Source organism: Podarcis liolepis (genome assembly GCF_965112155.1).
Source record: "Podarcis liolepis genome assembly, chromosome: 9".
NCBI classification, from domain to species: Eukaryota; Metazoa; Chordata; class Lepidosauria; order Squamata; family Lacertidae; genus Podarcis; species Podarcis liolepis.
The window spans coordinates 23744559-23760562 of record NC_139564.1 but is presented as its reverse complement, the minus strand read 5'-3'; the positions used below and the strand labels follow the sequence as shown (position 1 = coordinate 23760562).

The 16004-nt window shown below is 44.6% G+C and overlaps 1 long non-coding RNA gene across 1 annotated transcript; it reads left to right on the top strand.

The window, feature by feature from the left end:
• The first annotated feature begins 5117 nt into the window (after positions 1-5117).
• Positions 5118-11028, top strand: LOC310686170. The gene is made up of 2 exons (XR_014515736.1): positions 5118-5185; positions 10885-11028. It is a non-coding gene; the product is annotated as an uncharacterized lncRNA (long non-coding RNA).
• Positions 11029-16004: the final 4976 nt, after the last annotated feature.

Genomic DNA, 16004 nt, shown 5'->3' with positions numbered 1-16004 from the left:
TGGGTAGAGGATTTACAGGTAAGTAGCGTAGTGTTGGTCTGCCATAGTTGAAACAAAATAAAAAAAAATTCCTTCCAGTAGCACCTTAGAGACCAACTAAGTTTGTTATTAGGGATGCGGGTGGCGCTGTGGGTTAAACCACAGGACTTGATGATTGGAAGGTCGGCGGTTCGAATCCCCGCGACGGGGTGAGCTCCTGTTGCTCGGTCCCTGCTCCTGCCAACCTAGCAGTTCGAAAGCACGTCAAAGTGCAAGTAGATAAATCGGTACCGCTCCGGTGGGAAGGTAAACGGTGTTTCCGCGCACTGCTCTGGTTCGCCAGAAGCGGCTTAGTCATGCTGGCCACATGACCCGGAAGCTGTATGCCGGCTTCCTTGGCCAATAAAGCGAGATGAGTGCCACAACCCCAGAGTCAGTCACGACTGGACCTAATGGTCAGGGGTCCCTTTACCTTTACCTTTAAGTTTGTTATTGGTATGAACTTTCTGAAGAAGTGTGCATGCACACGGAAACTCGTACCAGTAACAAACTTTGTTGGTCTTTAAGGTGCTACTGGAAGGAACTTTTTTTAGTGGGTAGGGGAGACAAGGATTCAGTCTGCTGACCAGATTTGGTTCTCCACAATAGAGATTTTAGGCTAAGGATTGTGAATCTATAACCCAGGGGCCCAGGATGGCACATCCTGTTTCACTGCTTGAGGCGAATTGGAGCCTTGCCTTGTCCTGCTGCTGCCACCACCGTTTCCATACTTGCCACCATACTTGCTGCTAGTGCCACCTTTTCTGCCCATCCTGCCACCTCTGCTACTGGTGGAGAAATGGTGCTGGCTTTGACACCAATTTTAGGTGAAAGGTGGCAAGGCAGGCAGAGCTGTCGCTTGAGGGCTTCTGCCGCCTGAGGCAACCTCCTCAGTCTGCCTAATGGCGGAGCTGGCTCTGCATGGGTCCTATCCAGCTAATTCCATTTGGCTTTTGGTGTTCAGCAGACCCCAATGTCACACCACGTGCTTCCTCTGCTCATCCAGCCTCAACCCATAGGAAGGCTGGGTAGGGGGAGGGTGTGTTGGTTCCTGTTGTCTAAATATGCTCCGTGTGTTCTTCAAGAGCCAGTGTAGTGTAGTGGTTAAGAGCAGCAGTCTTGTAATTTGGTGAACCGTGTTCATGTCTCCGCTCCTCCACATGCAGCTGCTGGGTGACCTTGGGCCAGTCACACTTCTTTGAAGTCTCTTAGCTCCACTCACCTCACAGAGTGTTTGTTGTGGGGGAGGAAGGGAAAGGAGAATGTTAGCCGCTTTGAGACTCCTTCGGGTAGTGATAAAGCGGGATATCAAATCCAAACTCTTCTTGGAGAAGCCAACGTTTGTTCCCTCCCCCACCAACCTTTCAACCTGGAAAGGCTTGACTAGAGGAGGGCATATTGGTCACCACTGCCTAAAGGCACTCACCTCTCCAATGGGTAACAACACCCAAACATGTGTACTCCCCCTCCATGACCGAAATCCAAATAAAAGGCTGGGTGGGAGGATGGAAATGCCTTTGAAAATGTGGGTTGGTCCAATGTCAGCCAGCCCAGTTTGCTCGTTCAAATGCCTGGATTGCCCCGAGTCCTGCTTGAGGTGGGAAGGAGAGAGAGGGAACAAGGTGGATGGGATGATAGGGAGGGAGGGCGGTGAAAGCCTGAGGAGAGCTTTGAAGATGCAAAATGAACCAGCTGACCCTGTCAATGGTGTACATCAAAGCCAGCCAGGCCCTGACTGACTGTGTGGCCCCCAATTGATTTTAATGTGGCTTAATGGCCCTTGTTAGGAAAAAGAGCCCCTAAGCCTGCTTTAAATTACAATCCTGTAAAATGTCATTTCATTTCTTTCTTTCTTTAAAGCAACACAAGTCTTTAGTCTTCATGGCTGTAGAGCAAAGCTGAATCACATTATTTTGATGTGTTTTCAAAAGCTGTCGCATAATTCTCAGGCACCGTCTTATGATTTTCAACTTTAGAGTAGATCTGCTTTCCTTGCAGCTGCACACCTCCTTATAAAAGGCACTTCTGTTGGTGTCACAAAGGGCCACAACCAATTCATCAGAAAATAAGTACTCTATATTAATGATACTGAAAGTCAAACTAGATATGACGGTGGCAGTTCCCTCTGTTTACATACAATGAGTAGCAGCAGAAAGGGTGATGGGTGAGAATCCTCCATACATCCGTTGTTGCAGCTTATTTTGCTTCGTCTCTGCTAATGGAGCAATTAGGTAACTTTAGAAGCAATTCTAACTGGAAGAAGTGGAGTGGAGTGGAGTGGCAGAACTACCACCACATTTGAAACTCTGTTGCTAGTGCGGACCAGAATGTTTCCTCCCTCATTCTTTGCTGCTGCCATCTCCAGGCTAGTGCAGCAGATGAACCTAGATCAGGCCCATTGCCGGTACCTGGACAGGCTTAGGAGCCAGCAGATCCTTGGCTGGACCAGGTCCGCCCCCTCTCCATTTCCATGATTTTGGAGGTTTACACTGGTTACCTGATGGCAGCAATCCACCTTCACACCTCTTCTGCTGTGAAAATTGGACCCCAATTTCTTTTCTTGTCTATACAATCAGGGCGGTTGCACATTTAACTTTGAGGAATGACCGGGCAGTTGCTCTGCTCAGATGCTCAAGATCATTCCACAGTGCCTGCATATGATGAGATGCTTTGAAAATGGGAGATAATGGGCTTTGGATGGAAATGGATGGGTACTTCCAACCAGGTAGACTTCGACTCATTTGTCTGAAAGTCTGTGTTAATTATGCATGCATGGGATGTGTCTTCCTGGGCCGAGATGCATTTGTAAGGCAGCCAGCAGTGATGGATGAAATGCAAGAACAAGATCTAAACAGCCCCATTAGATTGCTTCTATCAGATCGTTTCTACTCAGGGGTGTTTGGAATGTGGGCTCTGGCTCAAAACTTCTGCTAGCAGTCCCAGCATATGCAGCTCATAGATAACTTTTAGGAAATATTGTTATATACCAACAGGTAATAAAGAAGGGAGAAAGGAACATCTTGAGTCAATCAGACATAGCTGCCCCCCCCCCATATCCAACATGTGCCAGCATCTTCATGTGTGTGCAGTCTAAAAATATGCAACTGTATGTTCATAGTTTTTCCTCCCTGCTAGTGGGGAGAAAGCACTAATTGTTTACAGTCATAGGCTCATAGAATTGTAGAGTTGGAAGGGACTACAAGGGTCATCGAGTCCAACCCCCTGCAATGCAGGAATGTTTTTGCCCAATGTGGGGCTCAAACCCATCACCCTGAGATTAAGAGTCTCATGCTCTACCGACTGAGCTATATAGGCTCTATCTCAGGACAGGGGAACCTTTGGGCCTCCAAATGCTATTGGACTTCAGCTCTATTCATCCCTGACTATTGGCCATACTGGCTGGGGCTACTGCTGTGCTGAAATCTGTCCTTCCATTTTCTCAAAAGGTTTCCCCTACTCCAAGAAAGAGGCTTCCATTATCCTGCCTCATTCGCAGGACAATTGAGGATTTCTTTAAATTTCTGATGGATTCAGGGTTTCATTACTTTATCATGCACAAGGAAAAAGCTGGTGGAGTCCCCCCCCCTTTCCAGCAAACATTTCCCCAGTCTCACTGAAGCCTTCCTGGCTGCCTGCACTTCCTGATCTGAAAAAGCCCCACAGGATTGTTGGAAGTGCCACAGCAGGGATCATTCAGTCTGCAATTTAAGGGTTATTTTTGTTAATGTTAAAAACTAGCCCATAGGGGCAGACATGCTGCTAGGCAACCAAGCAGAGTGGAATGACTTTCACTGAGGCACCATATTATAAATACACAACCAACCAACCAATAAAATTATAAGCAAATTTGAAGAACCCTCTTACAGTATGTAGAGAGATTTGGTAATTTGTTTAATGACAGAATTTTAGATGATTTTAGTCACTTTCAAATAAGGACCCTGGGTTGAATAAAGTTAAGAAATCTGATAAGTATAACCCAATCCAAATAAAGCATGGCTAGCTAGTGATTAGTGGGTCATATTAGTCCCACAAAATGATTTGTCCTGGTCCCTGGGAGGTGTTTCATAGCACCATTTTCATTCCATGATGATAAGCTGTTTCCTCCTCCAAGAACAAAGGTGGTCAATATGGTGCCCTTCGTTGTTGAACTCTTACTGCTATCAGCCCCAGCCAGCATGGCAAATGCTCAGGGATTATGGGAGTTGCAGCCCAACAACATATGGATGGTCACGTGTTGGCAGCCATTGTTCTACAGCAATAACCTCTTTCATGAGTTCTTAATGGAATGATTCCAACCCGCTAGGGTACCACTCCTGCCATCTCTTTCTGGGAGCATGAATGAAGAAGCCATAAGCAGCTGGATACTAAATTACATTTTCTTCCAGGCTTGGGAAGTCAGCTCTCTCAGAGCCAAGCCATTCATAAGAACAGTCTTCTGGACCTGCCAGAAGATAGTTAAGAGGGGATGCTATGAAAAATGGTTGTTCAACTGGACAGGTCTGATGGACGATTAGGGCAAAAAAGAGGAAATACATGATATAAAAGAGGGCAAAAATGGACACAGTTTTGCATGCCATCTGCATGTGCTAATTTATATAGATGGGTGCGATTTCTGAAATAATTCCTGTAATTTAAATAGGAATAAAATGGCGTAGACTGGAAGACTGACCTGGTGATCGGAGTGCCTCCTTATTCTGCTGTTCACGGGCATCTTCTGGTCTCCCTTCACCTATATTTAAACTGAACCTGGGCTAGGAAGCCCTTTAAGCTGGACACTGTCCTCAAACAGTCCTCAAAATAGATGATGGCCTCTGTAAAGTAGAACACATGACGGCCCTCCTACTGGGGATGTCAGGGTACACCATGTCATTCAGATCATTCCTTTAGAAAAACCATTAGCCTCTGCTAAGCAAATCCCTTTTGAACCCCATTTTACTTTAAAGTTGCCAGTCTGATTAACCATGGTCTTTGACAGTCGCTTGGATGTTATACCTTGGAATCCGTTTCCCCCGCACTTGTCACAAACATTTCAGTTAACATTTCTCAAGGAGGCGGTCTGGATTTATCATAGTAGGCAGACATTCCTAATTTGTTTTTCGGTGGGATGTCGGCAGCTAATTCCTGTCTGATGTATTACCTAGCTATCTGAACAAGGAAAAGGAAATGGGTAAGATTTGCACATTTTCTGTTCCTCTTAATTGCACCGTGGAAGCAATCTATCCATATATATTTACCACCAATTATTCAAGAACATTAATGTGATTTACAGCCAACTAAAACACAAGTTTATTAAAATCAGTATGTTAAAAAAAACCTATAATAAATGCATATTAATAAAAACAACCATGACTCTTAGCATCCTGAAAAAACTACAGTTCCCAGGATTCTTTGGGAGAAGCCATGACCTTTTAAAGTGGTATGATGCTACTTTAAATGTATAGTGAAAATGGGTACTTATTATTTTATGCCAGAAGACCTTTGGCTCTCCAAATGAGAAGTATAATTCTCATCAGCCCTAGCAACCATAGCCAACGTTTGAGGCAAAATTGTAGTCTGATTTGCAGTCCAAGAGCACCTGGTGGGCCAAAGCTTCCCCACTCTTGCTTTAACACAAAAGAGAAAGCAACGTGTTATCAGACAGCAAAGCTTCTATTGGCAAGGAGTTCCACAGGGCAGAGCATGCCACACTGAAAGCTTGGCCCTAGTAAAGGCCAGCTGAACTACAGGGTCAAGTGAGACTACCAAAAGTGCCCCACCAGAAGACCTTAGCAATCAAGGCAGGACATAGGAAATCAAGCAGTCCTTAAGGAACCAAGTTGTTTTACACAAGAACGCAGGTGGCGCTATGGGTTAAGCCACAGAGCCTAGGACTTGCCGATCAGAAGGTCGGGGGTTCGAAACCCCGCGACGGGGTGAGCTCCCGTTGCTCGGTCCCTGCTCCTGCCAACCTAGCAGTTCGAAAGCACATCAAAGTGCAAGTAGATAAATAGGTACTGCTCTGGTGGGAAGGTAAACGGCATTTCTGTGTGCTGCTCTGGTTCGCCAGAAGCAGCTTAGTCATGCTGGCCACATGACCCGGAAGCTGTACACCGGCTCCCTTGGCCAATAAAACGAGATGAGTGCCGCAAACCCAGAGTCGGCCACGACTGGACCTAATGGTCAGCGGTCCCTTTACCTCTACTTTTAAATTAGTAGCCAGTGCTAAGTGCTTCTAGATGCCACTTCTGCATGCCACCTTCAAACATTTCAGTATCAAAGTGTGTGGTATTCAACTGTAGTCCTACTCGGAGGAGACTAAGTGAAGCTAATGCATATTACAGTCATACTTCGGGATACAGACGCTTCAGGTTGCGTTTTTCGGGTTACGGACCTGCCGAAACCCGGAAGTACCGGAACGGGTTACTTCCAGGTTTCGGTAGTTGTGCATGTGCAGAAGTGCTAAATCACACTTTGTGCATGCGCAGAAGCACCGAATCGCAACCCGCGTGTGTGCAGACGTGCCGCTGCGGGTTGCGAACATGCATCTCCAATGCCATACATGTCTGCTCAGAAGACAATCTCATTCAGCCTAAGACTATATCCCCACTATACACATTTCCTGCAAATAAGTCCCATTGAACATGGTGAGAACTATGTCTGGGTAGGCACATCTAGGATTGCGTTGTTAATCTGTGTACTAATTGTTCTCTCCCCAGTTCACCTGATGAACTAAGTGTATGAAGAGGCTAAGCTGGTTGCTCCAGCTTAGCTGCATGGCATTCACAAGCCAACCCGAACGTCCACTGTATTAGATTAGGTTCACTAATTGCAGTGGGTCTCCTCTGAGTAGAACTTGAATAAAACCTACTTTGCTTATACTGGGGAAAAACTGTATGTGTTTCAATGAAGACAACAACCTTCTATGGCAGAGTGCTGCAGCAATGAGGGGCTTGTCCCCAGGCCTCGCACAATATCCTTTTGTGTTCTTTCCCAGAACAAATCTAACTACTTTTTGCGTTAAACTCAGTGCTTTTCTTTTAGAAAAAAAGGTGCTGGTACTGCATGCCCTCGAGTATCCCCGGGGGGGGGGGGAGCACTAGTTAAACTGTATGTTCTAAGTTTGTGTGTGTGTGTGTGTGTGTGTGTGTGTGTGTGTGTGTGTGTGTTTTATAAAAGAAAGAGAATTGTTTCCTTTAACAGCAACAGAAAGCCTCCTCTCCGTCTGATATTAACGTTTGATGGCGGCTTAAGATCACACAATAAAAGTCAGGGTGGGCTCCATCAGAAAAAGTTGCGTTTCACAGAACATTTGCTATTGATATGTTGGGAAAGTGGCAGACTTGGTGGGGTGGGGCGGGGTGGGGGCTGCTGGGGAGAGCTTGCATGATCCATTAATAAGAAACAGTTTGGCACACTAGATTACTAAAGCATGGCTAATCTCTCAGCCAAAACCCACGCATTCTTCATTTGTGTTTCCCAGCCTTTTTTGAGTGTGTGTGTGTGTGTGTGTGTGTGTGTGTATACACACACATACAATACAGAGGAACTGGCTAATTAAATCTTGGAAAGTAAATTCAGGTTTCTTTAGGCATTTCTGAAAGGGAATTAAAAACACAGTGGATTGGATTCATAGAGGATGTGCTTTCAAACAGCAGCGCAGAAAGAGGAAGACAATTGCTGTCTTTGTTACGAGAGTGCATGTTTGTAGAAAAGTGAGGAGGTGTTCTGAAATATGATGAATATATGGATATATACTCTGGAAACAATCGAGGACATTTTTGTGTTTCAACAAGCTTTTCCAGCTGGATGAAAAGGTCTCTGCCTTAGATGTTCATTTTGTATTGTTTTAAAACCTGTCTTCATATATATATATATATATATATATATAGAGAGAGAGAGAGAGAGAGAGAGAGAGAGAGAGGGAGGGAGGGAGGGAGGGAGGGAGAGTGGGAGAGAGAGTTATAGATGGGGGAACCTGCATATATCCTAGAAATTAATACCATAAATGGTAGGATTTTGATTATTTGTAGTATTGAAGGGAAGATTGGAGGCCAGTGGAAAAATACAAGCTGAGCTTCCTTCCAAGCAAGTGCCTCACCTGGGATAGAGGCAGTGCTATTTTTATAGAAAAATACGTGCTGGAATTTACCACCATGAACACCTCCCTCATTCTCTTAGAATTGCAATAGCACCCACCTGAGAGGTGCCAGAACTGAGTTCTGGCAAGTTCTGGCTTTTTAAAAGTCCTGGATAGACACATTAACATGACAAAAGGTGTTGACACCCCATCTAAGAGGAATCTTGGGCCTGGGCAGACAGAAGTTGCCATGGTGATGGGGCCTGTGGGAAAAGAGAGTCTTTAGAGAAAGGTGTGTTGGGAAGGAAAGGGGGGGGGGAACGAAAGGAAGGGATCCATCTTGGGCAGACCGGCTGAAGGCTGGCTGGGAGATATGCCTTGCAATCCAGTGCAGAACTGCTGTGGAGAACAAGTCCCTCTCGAAATGACCGTGCTGTAAGATCTGGACTCCCTCCATGCAGACTGAAGGTACAAATATGTGAATAAATCCTATTTCTTAAAATTATGACAGCCTTCACACCACACCTTCAATTCTCCAAAGGTGTACAAACTCTAGGTATTCACCTGGAACCCCCTGGAACCTTGCTATCGCTTGGCAGAGAGTGGCGTGGCACCCAACGTCTATATTTGTAAATCGTTTTGATGCACGTATACAAGGTGATCCATAAACGTATAGTTATTGCTAATAATATTGATGATAATAATTTGCTGAGTTGCTGCTCACACTCCTTTCTTTGTTCACTGACCTCAGTTTCTTTCATATCAGAAGAGGTGTTTGTTGGCAGCTGGAACCGAAGCTATCAGAACCCACCATCATAATCAAAAACTGACCAAATCGCTGGGTTTTGGCTGGAGACCATTTTTTATGACAGTTCTCCTGCCTAGAATTTGTGTTTTCAACATACTGTGGTGTTGGGTGGAAACAGAGAGCTAATAAGCATTTGCTTTGCTTGGTTTAGGGGCAATTGCCATAGTGTAGAGAGAAATTGGTGGGTTGGCGGAGCAGAAAGCATATTTCCTCATTTGTATTTCATAATGTTGGCATATATCAAGGCATGATACCTTACTTACAGGCTTCCCTTCCCCAGGTCTTCCATTCAAATGAATTACTGGATGTCTTTGTTTGCCATAAGAAGTTAGACTTCCATGAAACAACTTTAACATGATTTACAGAAGCATAGCTATGTTAGTCTATTATAGCAAAAACAATAGAGTCCTTTGGCATCTTAAAGACTAACATATTCATTGAGGCATAAGAGTTTGTGGACTAAAGCCCACTTGGTCGAATCGGAGGCCATGGGACTCTTGGTTGTTGTTTTCTCTTTTAAAAGTTGACATTGAAAACTTGTCTTGTTCTTTTTGGGGCTTCTGGGTTTTAGAGATGTAAGTGTTCAACTTAAGCCTTTCATCCTGGGGCCTTGCAAAGGTTTTGGACTTCAGTTCCCATCACCACGGTCAATGGTGAAGGATCATGGGAGTTGTAGTTCAAAACATCTGGACAGTATCTACCAGGTTGGGGAACGTTGGTTTAACTGGTTGGGAAGCATTGTGAAAATCACATCAGATGTATATTGCTTGGCAGTTTCTTTGGTGTTAGCCTTTGCATTTCCCAAAACCCATAACGGTTTGTTTAGTGCCTGTAGCAGAAGTCAAGCTTACCAGTATGAAGTTGCAGAGTATCAAGTGAATGTTCTCTGCCAAGTGCAAGCTCAGTTATCCAAGGTGTTGTTGTTGTTGTTTAGTCATTTAGTCATGTCCTACTCTTCGTGACCCCATGGACCAGAGCACGCCAGGCACTCCTGTCTTCCACTGCCTCCTGCAGTTTGATCAAACTCATGTTGGTAGCTTGGAGAACACTATCTAACCATCTTGTCCTCTGTCGTCCCCTTCTTGTGCCCTCCATCTTTCCCAACATCAGGGTCTTTTCCAGGGAGTCTTCTCTTCTCATGAGGTGGCCATAGTATTGGAGCCTCAGCTTCACGATCTGTCCTTCCAGTGATCACTCAGGTAGCAGGGTTTTATTATTTATTTATCTATTGCATTCACATTCCCCACCCCACCCCCAAGTTGCTCAAGGTAGCATATGTAGTTGTCTCCCACCATTTTTATCCTCACAACAACCTACAGAGGGATCCTAAAGAAAGAACATGGAGGTGTGGGAGGAATAGTACCATGGGAGCAAAGAATTTGGGAAAATAAAGGGAAGGTAGGTTCTGCAAGCCTTGGATACCACTCATAATATTTAATATTTCATTTCGTGACAAGTTTAGTTAACTCCTCTTAAATTAGCATGGTGATTAGCACAGACATAGAAATGATCAGGCATAAGTTCTGTAAATATAACAGAAAAATAGGATATAAACATACTGGTATCCTATGCAGAAACAACTTGTTTTCCTTTTCTTCAGTGTTTGAGTGGTCTACTAGTCTCATTGACTCTCTGGCAAGTTTCCTGCATTCAGCTTTTTTTATTTAAGGGGAAAAAATTGTATTGTTCATTTTTATGTCTTTTTTTAGCTGGTTACACCAAAAATTCCCTCTTGACCAGCTTTTTTATAGGTTTTCCCCCACCCCTTCATTTAACTTGCCAGAGTTTATGCTCCCTTCTGTTTTCTTCATTTGGACTTGACTTCCAGGATATATATATATATATTGCTCTAAAACTTCTAGTAACACTTCAATTTGCTCCTAAACCACATCTTTCTAGACTGATGTAAATTGGTCCCTTTCTCCCTGCTCATATGGGTCATTTCCCCAAACAGGCAATTCAGACAGCCTTCCCTGATGTCTCGTTCATTTTATTCTTTCAGAAGACTGTGAAGAGCAATGAGCAAGAAAACATGGAAAGATGTACTAGAAGAAAGCATGCAGAAATGCAGAAAAGGCGAAGGAAGTGTAAAGGGAGAACACAAGAGAGATATTGCAATAATATTGTCCTCTCAGGACCCAGATCACTGCTTGACTCTTTAGGCCTCATGCCTAGATCTTTAATGTTCATTACTCTCAGGCTGTTGGCTGAATGATGTTAGGAGACCTGATCCATCTTCTTGCTTGGCCGGGTTATGCCATGATACAGGTCTCATTCACACACAGCCCCAACATGTTTCCTTTACATGTGGTGGGCACTGAAGAAAACCTTCAGGTCATCTATATTTCTGCTGTCACCTTGCACCTTTAATATGAACTGGAGCCCATGCAATTGGAGTCCATATTTAATATGTGTGAAGGTTCTGCTAATGCAATCCACCTACTCTGTAGGTTGGGTGGTATCTGAAGAAGAGCTACTCTGGTAGACACTTTACTTGCACTACAGCCTTCTAGTTGCATTGAAGGCAGAAGCGGCTAATGGCCTGATGCTATGCATGTTTATTAAGTCAAGTAAGTGTGCAGGAATTGAAATCCATAAGCAACTCGATTCAGAAAACTCCATGGTTCGGTTCGGTCATTCCCTTCAATACAATAAAGACTCAGGGTGGGCAACAGCACACCATGTGCCACATTCAGCCCTTGACTTACTCTGTGTGCCCCCAATGCTGCCCCCTCCAGTATCTTCCAAATCTCCCTTTGATCAAGTACCAGCTGACATGGCAACTGAGCTGCCTATGGAGAAATAGGTTGCCTTGTTCTTGCTCCAGCAGATCGCTTTTCTTCCCTGCTAAGCTCAGAGAAAGAGAAGCCACTTTTTCTGCTGCTAGGATGCCAGTGGAGAAACAGATCATTCTGTTCTTGCCCTAGCACCTCACTTTATTTCCTTGCTAGGCTGGGGGGGGGGGGGAATGAAGCTTTGATTCCCGCACCCAGCATGGAAGGAAAAGAGAATGGGAATTATGTGATTATGTGAATGGGTGGGAAAGAAAGTGTGGGATGGAAATGGATGAGGCTCAGTCAATAGAGCATGAGACTCAATCTCAGGGGTGTGGGTTCAAGCTCCAGATTCCTGCATTGCAGGGGATTGAGCTAGATAACCCCAACGGTCCCCTCTACAATTTATGGTTCTATGCATGTGTGTGTGAATTAGTATGAAAAAGAGAAATGGAGAGAGGAGTAGTGAAGAGAGAGACTGATGTGTGATGATGGTGAACTGGGGAGTTTGTAATATATGACTCTGTATTTGTGTGAATGTGGATGGATGGATGGATGGATGGATGGATGGATGGATGGATGGTAAAAATGTAAAGGACCCCTGGATGGTTACATCCAGTCAAAGGCAACTATGGGGTGTGGCTCTCAACTCACTTTCAGGCCGAGGGAGCTGGCATTTGTCCACAGACAGCTTTCCGGGTCATGTGGCCAGCGTGACTAAACCGCTTCTGGCACAATGGAACACCATGACAGAAACCAGAGAGCATGGAAATGCCATTTACCTTCCAGCCACAGCGGTACCTATTTATTGACTTGCACTGGCATGCTTTCAAACTGCTAGGTTGGCAGGACCTGGGACAGAGCAACGGGAGCTCACCCCGTCGTGGGGATTTGAACCGCTGACTTTCTGACTGGCAAGCCCAAGAGGCTCAGTGCCACCCCCATCACCCGTGGATGGATGGGAGTGAGAATGAGTGCATGTAATGACTGGATGAAGGAGAGATGGGGTGCTTGCCAACTTTTGACACACCTACCATTACTTTGTGTCCCCTGGCCACTTTCCCTTGAGGTACACTACCCTAAAAGCAAAGAAGAAGAAGAAGAAGAAGAAGAAGAAGAAGAAGAAGAAGAAGAAGAAGAAGAAGAAAGATTACCCACTCTTGAAAACACTGTGATCCTTAATGAGTCCCAACAGCAACAACAACAAAGTTTCCATTTCCAAGTTAGCATTTAAAACTAATGTTTAGTGCACTCATGCTTAGCTGGCTTATAGAATGGACAAACTTCAGCATAAGTATGGCAGCCTAAATTGCTTATGGATTGCACTATGGTTATGATGCATAGTCAGTCAATGCATTACTCCTGTTAGTAGAATGACATCATGAAGCCTTGCCTTTAAATGTTTGAAGTAATGTTACTGTTTTGTTAGACACAACATCTTTGATTCAAATAATTGCTTTTGTGTGTGGGGCAAGTGTCGTTGATTGTATTTGTCAGAAATTCCTGGTTTGTGAGCAGGAATGATGGCAAGAGAACAATGCTGCCTCAACTGTCCTAATCATCCCATTTTTGGTGGGAGTTGTGGAAGTTCCTAATGACAAATCAATATCCATGCCCATAACCAAGTGACACACATCAGGGAGAATCAGGAAATTGACCATCTTTTTCATAGACTGCAGTGTGAGTAATGTGGCCTGATTCAGAAGGCTGTTGATTAAGGAAGCCATTTCGTATGAGCCATAAATGGAAACGTATCTGACATGGGTGCAGTAGGAAAAATGGGGAGGCAAGCACAACAGATCCAAAAGTAGATGTTTCTTGGGCTGCTGTTAAATAACTCAGAATGCCAATAAAGAAGTGGGAGTCCTGATGGTAGTTTGGTCTGGCTCCAGAGGCAATGAGGCTCACCAAGGAGGCACAGGTGATGGAACTGGGCATTCCCCTTCCCCAAACTTCATTCCAGCTTTGCTAGTCACATAGAAATTTCCTTCCTCTTCCCTATAAGTAACCAGGACTTCATACTCTCTTCACACACTTTGCTTGGTCCACTGTTATTATGGACAACCGGGGAATGTCTTTATGACCTACAATATATTTTTCAATTGGTAATTAAATAAAACTGCGAAGGGAGCACTTTGGGGAGAATACGTCAAGGGATGAGCTCTTACTATATATGGCTTATAAGAGTTGCTGAATGGGATGTCAGAAATTCATTGCAGCTGGAAAGGAAAATTGTAAAAAAAGACCTTCAGAATCACTGAACAATACACCTTTATTTTTTTATACAACGTCTTTCATTCAGTCATTGTCTCTGAAACTTCACAGAGAATGAAAAACAGATTTCATTTTTTAAGAGCAGGTAATGTTGTTTATTTAAAGGGGGAAATATGCAGGATCTGAAAAAAAAGAATGACCTCATGCTTGTGTAAGTCAGGTATGGTTGCATTTAAATGATTTGACTTACTAATGGTTAATGCAGCCTAAACCAGAGTGAATCTACAGAGTGATCACCAACATTAGTCATACTCTGAGTTGGCCTGCTTAAATGACTGGACCATTGATTTCAATGGTCTATTATGACTATGATGTTTGGATACACCCTCCCATGAAGATGAGTGAGATGCTGAAGTCCTATGGTGGTATGCTGGGCAGGAGCAGAGAACTTCAGACCTGGGGTAGGTGACTGTCCACTGTATCTGGCCCTCAGAACTTTCCAGGACAACATCCTCTCTCTCCAAGGTCATACTCCTAACCAGTCCTGCTTTTCATCCTCCCCTAGTATTTGCCTGTCTGGAATTAGGGGAAGGATTTGATTCAGTTCACTGATCTAATTCACAATTTTTTTTGAAACCATCCATGAACCAAAACACAGCCATCCTTTGAGATTCACACTTCTCTAAATGTTGTAGTGCAGTTCTCAGGCCCGCTAACGTGAGCAAAAACACATATACATGAGTAACTTGTGCATAAGGTAAAGGTAAAGGGACCCCTGACCATTAGGTCCAGTCGTGGCCGACTCTGGGGTTGCGGCGCTCATCTCGCTTTATTGGCCGAGGGAGCCGGCGTACAGCTTCCGGGTCATGTGGCCAGCATGACTAAGCCGCTTCTGGCGAACCAGAGCAGCGCACGGAAACGCTGTTTACCTTCCCACCAAAGCGGTACCTATTTATCTACTTGCACTTTGACGTGCTTTCGAACTGCTAGGTTGGCAGGAGCTGGGACTGAGCAACAGGAGCTCACCCCGTCGCAGGGATTTGAACCGCCAACCTTCTGATAAGCAAGTCCTAGGCTCTGTGGTTTCACCCACAGTGCCACCCGTGTCCCTAACTTGTGCATATAAAGCATATATTAGTGAAAATAACATATAAAAACACACATTTTACGTTTGGGAGTGGAAAAATGAGACATTGGGATAAGTTGAAATTGGCAGATTTGCCCATTCCCATCTGAAATGTGTCCTTGAACTGAGATGTTGCATCTTACTTGCCTAGATCGAAGATAAAGAGATGTTTGTGGTTGTACATGTACAGAAGCACCTGTGTTGCTAAAGCAAAGCCTATTATAATAAAAGACATGTCCCATCTGACCACAGACATGTGGCCCTTGCAAAGTTCCCTTGGGCTGAATAAGTTTCCTCACTCCACTTCAGGCTGCATAGGAGGCATTCAATTTTTGAATGTTCCCCTGAAAAGGAAAAACACCCCAATGCATCTCTTTATAAGTAAAAATCTAACATATCAAGGGGAAGACTATACTGAATTCTTCTCCCTGACATGCTCATTTCCTACATGCAGGAAGTTGTTTAATGTAACAGTAATTCAGAAATGCTTTTTCACATCTGTACCCTGAAGTGCAGCCTATAGTTCAGAGACTATCTCTGTCTCACCTGAGTCTGGCCTGCACATGCAGGAGGAGAATGCAATGATTGCACAGGGATTAGAACCCAGATCCCGTCAGGCCTGAGTCCAACTCTTTCTACACTATATGTGTGTGTAAAGGTAAAGGTAAAGGTACCCCTGACCATTAGGTCCAGTTGCGGACGACTCTGGGGTTGCGGTGCTCATCTCGCTCTGTAGGCTGAGGGAGCTGGCGTTTGTCCACAGACAGCTTCCGGGTCATGTGGCCAGCATGACTAAGCCACTTCTGGTGAACCAGAGCAGCTCAAAGAAACACTGTATACCTTCCTGCTGGAGTGGTACCTATTTATCTACTTGCACTTTGATGTGCTTTCGAACTGCAAGGTGGGCAGGAGCTGGGACTGAACAATGGGAGCTCAACCCGTCATGGGGATTCAGACCAGTGACCTTCTGATCAGCAAGCCCTAGGCTCTGTGGTTTAGACCACAGCA